The sequence below is a fragment of the Zootoca vivipara genome, chromosome 6, assembly GCF_963506605.1.
Source record: "Zootoca vivipara chromosome 6, rZooViv1.1, whole genome shotgun sequence".
Classification (NCBI taxonomy): Eukaryota; Metazoa; Chordata; class Lepidosauria; order Squamata; family Lacertidae; genus Zootoca; species Zootoca vivipara.
This window is the reverse complement of record NC_083281.1, coordinates 13,082,781-13,094,593: the sequence shown is the minus strand read 5'-3', so window position 1 is coordinate 13,094,593 and position 11,813 is coordinate 13,082,781.

Sequence of the window (11,813 nt, the reverse complement as noted above, 5' to 3'; positions counted from 1 at the left end):
CTTCTCATTCCCAAAATGCAACAAAATGTTGCCAGTTTCCCTAAGCATTGTTATCTGTGTTGGATAACACATATATAGGCGATGGCTGATGTAGCCTCAGCAGTGCTTTAAGCCTCCCATTTCCTTCTGGAATGCTCTACTTGGCTACTAAAATAAAGTTTATTACCCACCTTTTGACTGCAAAGTCTCCAAAGGTAGAAAGCAAACATGCCAAAATTTCATGAACTAATTGGAGCAAGGGGGGGGGACGTCTCTGTGGTCCTCTAGATGCTGTTTGACTACACTCTCAAAGCAGTGATTTTACATAAAGCAGTACAAATCATGCCTAGGCGCTAGGGTTGGACTCGCTGGCCTTTATGGCCATCCGGATGACAAGAACAAGGCAGCTGGTTGCCGTTGCTTGAGTCAAGGAAGCAGCACATTAAGCGTGGCACATTTAGTAACTTTGCCTGAAACACTGAATACTCTGCAGGCTCAAAAAGATAGTCCCTCATTAGCTCATGCTAAAGGCACCACAGAATTGCGTGACCCTGGCAAGGGTCTCCTTCCTAGACATTTCTGCCATGGGGCAGGGAGGGTTCCTCAAGATGTCCCAGCCAGTCTAACTGCTAAACTCTGCAGTTTGGACCTTGGGTGTGCAGCCACTGGGGACCAAGCCTCCTGCTCAGGTTCCACCTTTTTCCTCTTCCTGCAGTGCAAGTTTCTACTCTCACTGCACTGACGTGACCCTGCATCAAAAGGCCAAAAAGGAGCACAGCAAATCCAGGTCAGGGCAAAGGTCCTGGGGCAGCCTTGCACACATTGGGTGTTAGTGGGAAAAAAGCAGCCTTTGTCCTCCCCTTGCAAACACCCATGGTTAGGGAGCCCTGCCCACCCCACACCCAGCACTGCAACTCAACAGCAGCCAAGGCCCACAACTCAGCAGGGCCCGGTCTCTGAAAGCCCACCTGAGGCCAAACGGCCAGTGTCAGCCATACAGAATAAGCCTAATCCCTGGAGGCAGAGAGCTGGCCTGAGATAATGAATGGTTCACACACCCCAGCAAGCCTCATACGGCCCACCCCTCCAGCAAGTGCTCTACGCCCCGTGAGGTAGGTCAGAACTATTACTGGGAAATATTACTGAGGGAACAGGGTGCAAAAGCATATTCTGGATTTCCAGGTCTCTCTTCAAGCAAGAGGAGCCACTCTAAAAAAGCTAATGGCTAAAAAAGCCAATGCAATTCTGGCTTTTTTAGGAGTATAGCATCTAGAGCAAGGGAAGTAATAGTACCACTGTATTCTGCTCTGGTCAGACCTCACCTGGAGTACTGTGTCCAGTTCTTGGCACCACAGTTCAAGAAGGATACTGACAAGCTGGAACGTGTCCAGAAGAGGACAACCAAAATGGTCAAAGGCCTGGAAACGATGCCTTATGAGGAACGGCTTAGGGAGCTGGGTATGTTTAGCCTGGAGAAGAGAAGGTTAAGGGGTGATATGATAGCCATGTTCAAATATATGAAAGGGTGTCATATAGAGGAGGGAGAAAGGTTGTTTTCTGCTGCTCCAGAGAAGCGGACACGGAGCAATGGATTCAAACTACAAGAAAGAAGATTCCACCTAAACATTAGGAAGAACTTCCTGACAGTAAGAGCTGTTCGGCAGTGGAATTTGCTGCCAAGGAGTGTGGTGGAGTCTCCTTCTTTGGAGGTCTTTAAGCAGAGGCTTGACAGGCATATGTCAGGAATGCTTTGATGGTGTTTCCTGCTTGGCAGGGGGTTGGACTGGATGGCCCTTGTGGTCTCTTCCAACTCTATGATTCTATGATTCTATGATTCTATGATTCTTGGTGTCCCAAAGCCATCCTTGCAATTTCCTGGCAGCCATGGTAGGATGGGGCAGGGGGGGGAGCAGTTTCTTCCCCTGCTGCACAGGCAGGAGTTCTTTTCTTGTCCCCTAAGAACATTGGCTGCTGGTGGCCTGCTAGCTTCCATCTCCAAGTGAGGCTGGGAGCCCAGAGGAGAGCCAGGAGGGGAGCATCCATAAAAGCTAGCAGTTTACAGCTCCTGATACTGTCAGTCAAGGCAGCGTGCTTCTCCACAGGCCTTCTGGCAGCTGTGCCTCCATGGTTGTTTTGCAACTCCAAGAGCAAAATGGGAGAAGGTTTGCGCTGCTCCCACCAAGCTCAAGTTGCCCCCATTTCTTTCTCCAAGCCATTTCTAGGCTGCTTCCGAGGATCGCTGATCCAAAGAGACAGCGTAAATAAATAAAAAAACAAGCGAGAGATGATCACAAGGCATGGATAACTATGGTAAAGTGAATTACAAACAAGAAAGGAAGAAAAGGGCAGTTGCTGAAACCATGGCAGATGTCACAGCCAAAGCCATCAGAGGGCAGAAGACCCTCGGGGATCGGCCTCTCCTGTCTCCACCATCTCCTCAGATAAAGGTCTGAGCCACCAGTCAGAGCATTTGAGGGGGGGGGGAGGTTGTGGGGAGGCAGAAGACTATGCAGATCACGGCCACTATAGTCACAGCCCCACATGCACACACCTGCGAGAGGCACCTGGATGCATCACGGCCCAAGGACTGCCTGAGCGCTTGGAAGCCCCACCACTGCCAAGGCCTGTTGCTCGGCTTGTCTTGCTCAGCTCCATTTTCTACCTCTTGCTTCCAGTGCTTCAAAGAGGCACCGCTGGTTCCCTGCCTGCTTTCAACATTTCAGCTCCCACCTGAAAACTGTCTCTCCTCCTTCCTCTGGGAACATTCATCTGGAGGTGGCAGTTAATACCCAGCCTGCAATCAAAGAAGGATTAAGAGGCATCACAATGAATCACGGAGCCATGGCTTCTGCCTCTTCACACACACACACACACACACACACACACACACCCCAACATCCCTCCCCATCTCCCTTAGGGAATCCAAGCCTACATTGCTTTGTGGGGAGGATCTCTGGTACCAACTGGTGTGACGCTCTGGACCAGGCACCCCCAAAGTCCGCCCCCCCCAGATGTTTTGGACTACAATTCCCATCATCCCTGACCACTGGTCCTGTTAGCTAGGGATCATGGGAGTTGTAGGCCAAAACATCTGGAGGGCCGCAGTTTGGGGATGCCTGCTCTGGACTCTCCTTCCACTGCCGCCACCGTCCGCCCTGCCAGAAAATGCCTGCTTCAACTGTGCTTCCACCCCCAGCAAGTGGGCTTTGCATCAGAAAGACCTGATTGAGGGATGCAGCCATGGAGATGAATGTGGGCTTTTTGGACTACCCTTTGGAGTAGTCCCCCCCCAGTCCCCCCTGTCACCGGAAAGATGGCAGCTGAGCTGCCTCTCCCAAGGAATAGCACAGGCCTTGGGGAGGGAGACACTATTGCCCTGCAAGGCTTGCAGCGAATGAAGTGAAGTCTCAGGGGATGGGGGAACCACCCAGGCTTCACCCACCCACCCACCATTTTCCAGAGGTGTAGCCATGTTGGTCTATTGCAGCAAAAGCACCAGGAGCCACGGAGGCTCCCTCCCAACCCCATGGCTCCATGGGGCACCTGCAGGGCCCCCCACCCCAGTCTCAGCACCCCCTGCACATCCTCAGCGCTGGCCAGATAAGCCACAGCATTGCTGACATTTCCACAGCAGTACCTGAAAGACCAACCAGTTTAACAAATCAGTTTTTTTTGGGGGGGTGAGTGTGTGTGAAGGTTTCCGACAGCTGGCAAGTATTTGCTTCATACATTTATTTACTGCAAATACTTGGGAGTGCAAAGGATTCCAGGGTGTGGGGAGGTATACACATAGGTGTAGTATGAAGGAGGAAATTAAAAGGAAAAATGACATACAAAAAATGCAATCTTGTCACCATTCACAAACCATCTAGCTAAATAGCATCCAAAAACTGGAAGAAAACCTGCTATCCTGATTCAGGCAGCAGGTGATAGGACTTCAGTCTCTTGCAATTCAAGCCCCTGAAGTGACGCCTTCCCAAATATTTGCTGGTCTTTCAGGAGTCAAGGCAAAACTCTTGCCTGACTCAGCCTGCCCCCAAGTGCCGCTCACTCTGAACACCTCTGGGCTGCTCCAAACTGCTTGGCGTAATGCTGGCTGGTTCTGGTCCTGCAAAGACTTGAAGAGGAGGAGGAGGAGGAGCCCGCCCCCTGCCATCTCTCAGCCTGCGAGGGGAACATGGAAGGGGAAATGGAGACCAGAATAGCATCATCCAGTGACAGAAAGTATATCTGGTTTTTCAGAAGCGTTTCTTGAGGTGGGCGTCAGCTTGACAGGCTCAGTGTGGCAAGGAAGAAAGGAGGAGGAGAAAGGGGGTGCTTGTTTGGCAGCAGACCCAGGGCCTCTTTCCCTGTACCTGCTGCCACAAACTGCTGAGAGAGGAGAGATGTGAGATGTGGCGGCCGGACCCATGCTCTGTCCACCTCCGGCTCCTGCAAAGCAGCTGATCTGCCTGGCTGCCTCCCCTTTCGCCTTGCAGGAATCTGTAAGAAATGCGACTTGACAGGCAGTGCTCCAGCGTAGGAGAGCTGCTGCTCTCCTCGGGCCTGGGGAGGGGGTGTCTTTGTGGGGCCCCAAAGGAAGTGTGCTTTTAAAGTGCGCTGATGTGATCAGAACAGAAGGCAGCGGGGGAGGCTGTGTCGGTGCAGGCTAGAGGCCTGGCTGATGGGCAAAAAGGGAGGGAGAGAAGAAGGTCCTCAGCCCTTGGATGAGAGTACCAGGGGGGGGGGCAGACACCGTTCCTTCCATGCCCACTGAATCATGGGTCAGTGAGGGGGGAGGGTTGATATCCTGAGACTAAGGACCCCACATGCCAAGACAGTGGGAATCCAGGGCCCAGACTTAGGAGGGGCAGAAGCCTGGCGAAAGGTGGATTTGGGGGAGCAGCTAAGTCCCCCTTGAGAAAGGAAAGTAAGTTCATTGGTCCTGTTCCAGAGCCACAGGCATGGATGTGGCCTGCCAGCCTGCATGCTGGGGTGCAGCTGTGGGCCAGATGTCTGTGTCCCATGGGAACTCCTGCATCTTTTGCATGCAGTTAACTGGCACCTCCTGTTTCAAAGGCCGAGAAAGGAGATGTCTCTGCCCACACAGAGATTGGCAGCTGCCTATTCCCAAAATGGTACGAGTGGGCTGGATGGAACAGTGGAGGAAGCAGCACCTCCAAGGGGTCTTTGGGGCCTCTGCTCAGGTGATGGTGGGAGAGATGCTCCTGAGAGTGAGGGCCCAAAGGCATGGCTGGGTGCTAGACGGCCTCACGGATTCAGAGAAGCCACCCAAGGGGAGTCCCTTGAGGGACACCATTGAATTGGTACTTTGTGCTCTGTGAAGGAAGGAGACTCAGTCTTTGCCATTTGGGATTGGGTGCCAAAGCCTGGGTTGCAAAACGGTTGATTTCTGCTTTAGCAGTGGAGAAAGGATTCTGAGCAACGGTTTGCAAGCCCTCCTCCCAAACTTGTTGGCTGCAAAATGGTCGTACATATTACTCCATATATCTGAGTACTTTGAAAAGATTATTGGCACTATGCTGGAAGAGATCTTGCACAGTTCAAAGTGTTGTTGCTGACCTTTAAAGCCCTAAATGGCCTTGGTCCAAACCTGAAGGAGCGTCTCCACCTCCATCGTTCTGCCCGGACACTGAGGTCCAGCACCGAGGGCCTTCTGGCGGTTCCCTCGTTGCGAGAAGCCAAGTTGCAGGGAACCAGGCAGAGGGCCTTCTCGGTGGTGGCGCCCGCCCTGTGGAATGCCCTCCCATCAGATGTCAAAGAGAAAAACAGCTACCAGATTTTTAGAAGACATCTAAAGGCAGCCCTGTTTAGGGAGGCTTTTAATGTTTAATAGATTAAAGATTAAAGTCAAGAGAAATCCTTTTATACTCGTTAGCAGCAGCACGGATTGTTATTGCCAAAAAATGGAAAGAAAAAGAAGCCCCAAAAATTATAGAATGGCAAAATAAACTCCAGGAATTTGCCGAAATGGCACAATTAACGAATAGCCTGAGAGGAAAGGTTAAAGAAGAATTCGTGAAAAAATGGGATAGGTATAAAAAATATGTTATGAAATATAGTAAAAACCAAATACCAATGATAGCGTTTGAATAGAAACAAAACAATAACAACAACAATAAAAAAAAGGTCACTTGTAGGAAAAAAACGAGGATTAAAGCAATAGGAATGTGAAACCATGGGTTAAAAGAAATAGTATTGATTGTATATACATTCGACAAAGGAAAAAAGTATGCTGACGGAGATGACAGGAAGTCCTTTTAATTTGTATCATTATAATTCGTTATTCCTTTTTATTTTTTATTTTTTTATATTTGTGTGTGTGTGTGTGTGTGGTTTTTTTTTCTTTTTTTCTTTTTCTTCCTCCCCTACCTTTCTCCCTTTTGTTGAGAAAGGAGGGTTGAAGATGTGACGTGGAAAATGTAAAAATGTATAGTTGTAAATGTCTGTATTTTGATGAAAGGAAAATAAATAAATATGATCTGGGAAAAAAATAATAATAATGTTTAATAGATTACAGTGTTTTATTTTTCTGTTGGAAGCCGCCCAGAGTGGCTGGGGAAACCCAGCCAGATGGGCGGGGTATAAATAAATCATCATCATCATCATATTTGCCCTTCCAACAACCTGGTGAGGTAGACCATTAACCAACATTTCCACTTGGCCCATGAAGAAAAGGAGGCTGCCCCATGCACAGCATCCGGGTCCCACTTGCTCCCCAGGGATCAAGGCCTCTCAGAGAGGAAACAGGGTGAGGTTCACAAGTACCTCAGAGCTCTTTGCCATGGCTAGCACTTTGGGCAACACTTTGGGAAATTGCTATGGTGAAGTATTTGTTTTGTCAGAAGAGGTAAACTGCAGATAAACACTTTAAAAATAGCCTCCCATAAAGCTTAGGGAGGCAGTCATGGCCAGAAGTCAAATTGATGTTCTCAGCTGAGCCACCCATCCCATCTCATCCCATTCCTCCCCTCCCCTTCTTTGCAGCACTTTCACCTGATGTGATGCCTTCGCTGCTGCTCTAAGTGGAGATTTGCAAGTGATATTGAGTCAATATGAAATCTAGCCTGTTTCCATCTCCCCCATTTCCAAGACTCTTTTCTTGCAAACACTCGCTGGTCTCTTCCCAGACTTCTTCTTGTTTTTCAGAATACATTTTTTTAAAAAAAGACACAATACTTGGACAAAAACATAAGAGGTCTTTAAAAAGTGCAAGACAAATTCATGGGGCAAGCAGGTCAGCCATTGAACCAGAGCATCCCAGTTCAGGGAGAGCCTAAAACTTCACGGTGAACCAACAACAAAGCAAGCCATCCTCTTCCTTTGGCCCACCATCATTCCTGCCAAGGCAAGTGCTGGGCAAAGTGGGTCTTGGTTCTGATTCTGAACCAGGAAGGAGCTGGTGTTCTCCCCACTCCTTGGTTCCTTGGCCAGCTGAGATATCCCACATCAGAGGGGGCTGTACTGGTCTAGGCAGACTCTCACTCAGATGGTGTCCACCACCGTGGTCTCCTTTATCCCTCTCCCCCACTAGCTGCCAGACGCCCCCCGGGTGAGGTTCACTGGTATTGCCCGTGGGTCTTAGGAATAACAGAAGTGGCCTGATTCCAAGTCCATCTTGCTCAGCACTGCCAAAACTGACCGGCAGCAGCTCTGCTGGTTTTCAGGACTGGAAATGTCACCACCAGGATTGCACCCGGGACCTCCCGCATGCAAAGCAGAATGGCCCATTGATTTGGATGCTTTAGCTGTGATTTCTGCATTTCAGGGAGTGGACTAGATGACTCTTGGGGGTCCCTCTCAACTCTACAATTCTATGATTCTATATTACAGGTGAAACTCAGAAAATTAGAATATTGAAAAGTGCATTTATTTCAGTAATGCAACTTATTTTTTATTTTTATTTTAATTTTTACTAATGCTTTCTTTTGGAAATTTTGCAGTAATAAAACAAATAGTTACAATAATACAAAAATAAACATCACTATTACATTTCATTAATTACATTCCATTTATAATTCACCCGCCTAACGGCAAATAATTACAATTACAACAAATAAAGGCTTGACATATCTTGCATTGCATGTCATGCATCTATCTCATATATTGGTTTCACCTTTTAAATTGCATTACTGAAATAAATGCACTTTTCGACGATATTCTAATTTTCCGAGTTTCACCTGTATTCTAAGGCAGAATGAAGTACAAACAAGCAGGACATGGCCTCCTCCTTTGTGGCCCCAGAGCTGCAGCTGGATTCCGTACAGAGGAGCCCCCTAAAGCTGCCCACTGCGGGGGTCCTAAAACAGGCTTGCCTCTGCATTCATTTCTCCAGACCAAAAGATTTCCCAAAAAGCAGAAGCGAGTCCTCCAGACTGTGAGGAGCACAAACCAGCCATGAAAAGACCTCACCGCATGGATCCGATCAAACCCTCACTCTCTCCTGCTTCTAAATACCAAACACAACTTCAGGCTTACAAATTAAAAGGGAACTTCTCAGCAATGGGACACCCAAGCAACAGAAATGTGTCCAGAAGCGATTAGCGAGCAAAAAAAACGATGCTGGGGTGTTGACAGCTAGTGATCTAAATGAAAAAGCCACTAAGCATCTCAGGGAGGAGGTGACAGGAATCAGAGGAGAAGAGGCCGTCTCTGTAACAAAGGCCTAAGGGGGCAAAGGAAGGCTGTTCACGGCACCTTGGAGATCAGACACAACCCAGGCAATCTGCAGTGAGGGCTCTGGGGGGGGGGCTCCCCTGCCCCAGCTCCACCATAGGTGCTCCCAATCCAAAGTACTACACTTGGGCAAAAAAAATTAATGAAATACAGGATGGGTGACACGTGGCTTGAGAGCAGTACATGTGAAAAGGATTTAGGAGTCTTGGTAGACCACAAATTTGACATGAGTCAACAGTGTGATGCAGCAGCTAAAAAAAGCGAATGCAATTCTGGGCATCTGAGTATAGCATCTATTCTAGATCAAGGGAAGTAATAGTACCACTGTATTCCGCTCTGGTCAGACCTTACCTGGAATACTGTGTCCAGTTCTGGGCACCACAGTTCAAGAAGGATACTGACAAGCTGGAACCTGTCCAGAGGAGGACAACCAAAATGGTCAAAGGCCTGGAAACAATGACTTATGAGGAACGGCTTAGGGAGCTGGGTATGTTTAGCCTGGAGAAGAGAAGGTTTAGGGGTGATATGATAGCCATGTTCAAATATATAAAAGGATGTCATATAGAGGAGGGAGAAAGGTTGTTTTCTGCTGCTCCAGAGAATTGGACACAGAGCAATGGATTCCAGCTACAAGAAAGAAGATTCCACCTAAACATTAGGAAGAACTTCCTGACAGTAAGAGCTGTTCGGCAGTGGAATTTGCTACCAAGGAGTGTGGTGGAGTCTCCTTCTTTGGAGGTCTTTAAGCAGAGGCTTGACAGGCATATGTCAATAATGCTTTGATGGTGTTTCCAGCTTGGCAGGGGGTTGGACTGGATGGCCCTTGTGGTCTCTTCCAACTCTATGATTCTATGATTCAATCTCCACCAAAGCAGTAGCTCTGAGGGAGGGGTGCTGAAGCCACACACAGCATCCTGAACAGCTCTTTGCACACCAAATGCAGCATCTTATCACCAACAGTAACACTCAGGCTTGGAGTCAACAAGCTCTCCTGGAAGAGAAGTGCTTGCTCATTTTAGCTGAATCAGTTTCCAAAGGAAGCTGCCAAAATAACCTGGAAAGCTGGACAAGTTGCCAAATGAGAAACAAACCCAAGGCCATCTTCTCTCGCCATTAGAGCAAGTTGGCCATCAGTGGATGCAGCCCCTCAACACTGGAAGGTGCTAGTAGTCTAGGACCACTGGATGTGGAAAGGAAGCCGGAGGAAGCCCTTGGCCAGGCAAGGCCACCAAAGAGGCAGGAAACGAATACCCTGAGCAAGAACAGCGACAACAGCAGCATTTACCAAAAGGCCAGAAGGCACAAATATTCTCCACTGGGGAACAGGAAACCAAACATCTGTTCCAGCCTTCAGTTAGAATGTGTGTGGGTAGGTAGGTAGGTAGGAAGGTAGGTACAGATGCAGAATAAATAAGCAGCTATAAATATCTTTATCAAGGCATCTTAAAATGAAACTTGGAGGGAACCATCTGTGCCCTAATTCACAATTTGCATGCCTCACAGGACTGCCTTGCGGCTCTTTATAACTCACAGGGATGCACAGGGACTCCCACACATGCACCAACCCCCCCACCCAAAAACAACATATATCTACTAAGCACACATCCCTCAATGGCCCCGCCCCCCCGTGTTTTTGCCTGGTTCAGAGCATGGACGTCTTTTTTAAGGGGGGCTGAACCTCAGCTATGTATTTTATTGATTTTTATTGATGGGGGGCAGCTGCCCTTCCCTGCCCTCCCCCTTGGCTACGCCCATGTACATGTGGCCTGTTTTATAGCACTTCCTGGTGTACAAACTGTTTTGGGTCCTTCAAAATTCAGTCTTAATTGAAGAAGGCAAGCCACCAGGACCCAGGGCCATCAGCAATTCAAACCCGACCAGAGGGTCAGATGACTTCCTCGTTCAATTTATTCTGATTGCAGAAAACGCCACAACCACCAAGAGGCAGGATGATTGACCTACTGCAGGAGAGGGGTTATTATGGGCTGTATGGGGAAGGGCAGCAGCACCTCTGGTGATGGACAAGTCCTGCTCCTTTTGTGGGGAATTGTCCACTTTTGGTCCCCGCCCTGCTCTCAGCTCTCACCTGTGGCTCCTGGATGGTGTCTGCATGTGACAGCGGTCACAATTCCAAGAACGGCCTAGGGGGAGTCAGCCCCCTTGAACACAGGGAGGCAAGCATGCAAGCAAGCAAGCAAGCACCATGTTGATGATATTGGGTGAGTCTGGATCAGGGCAGATGGTGCCCAGCTGTGACCCCCCCCCAGTGCACAATTCAAAGAGGTTTCACACAGATTAGAATCTGTTACTGGAGAAAAGTGTGTGTGTGCTTGTGTGCGTTCATCCCCAGCACAAGGGGAGAGCCCCCTTTTCATGTCCTCAGCACAGACTTGCTCAAGATGAGTCAGGAGCAGGACCCAGGAGTTCTGCCTCTCCCCTCCCCTCCCCATCGCACCATGTGCATTGGAGCGCACAAGACGCCGCAGAGCACAACCATCTGTGTGCAGGGAGAGAAAAGACCAAGTATTTGCAACGGGAAGGTGGGGGGGGGGGAGAGAGCACTCAAAGGAGGCAAGAGGGTCCTCGGTCTGGACAAATGGCAGGGAGAATCTGGAAGAGGAGAACAGCCCTGCAGCAACCGAATGAGACCAAAAGAGGCCCACTTCGGCCACCCAGCACCCTTCATCTTCCCATGGCAAATCAATGGGACGCCTACAAGCAGACACGAGGGCAGCAGTGGCGCTGCTGTCAGGCGGCTCTTTCCTCCCCGCGGTTGCGCAATCGCCTCTCCTCAGGTGCCCCCCCCGACACAGCGCCCCCTTTAAAGCGTGGCGCGACACTGCTCAGGAATGCACCATTTAAAAAGAGCAGGAGAAATGAGCGCAGGATCTGCGTCGCTCGACCAGAGGACCAAGTCATAGGGACGCAGATTCCTTACTGAGGTCCCTGGGAACCCTCACAGATCACCAGGGAAAGAAGCTCTCCGAGCACATGCAAAGGAGGAGCCCCAGTATCCTGCTCCCGGCAGCGGACGGCACAGAGCGAGGCCTGGACAAGGCACCACGTTCCCCGCCAGTTGCTCCCCGCTCTCGCCGCATCGGGGCTTTTCTGCTCCAGGCCGCTTTCTAAGTCCCCTTCTCCGGTCCAAAGAGCCGGAG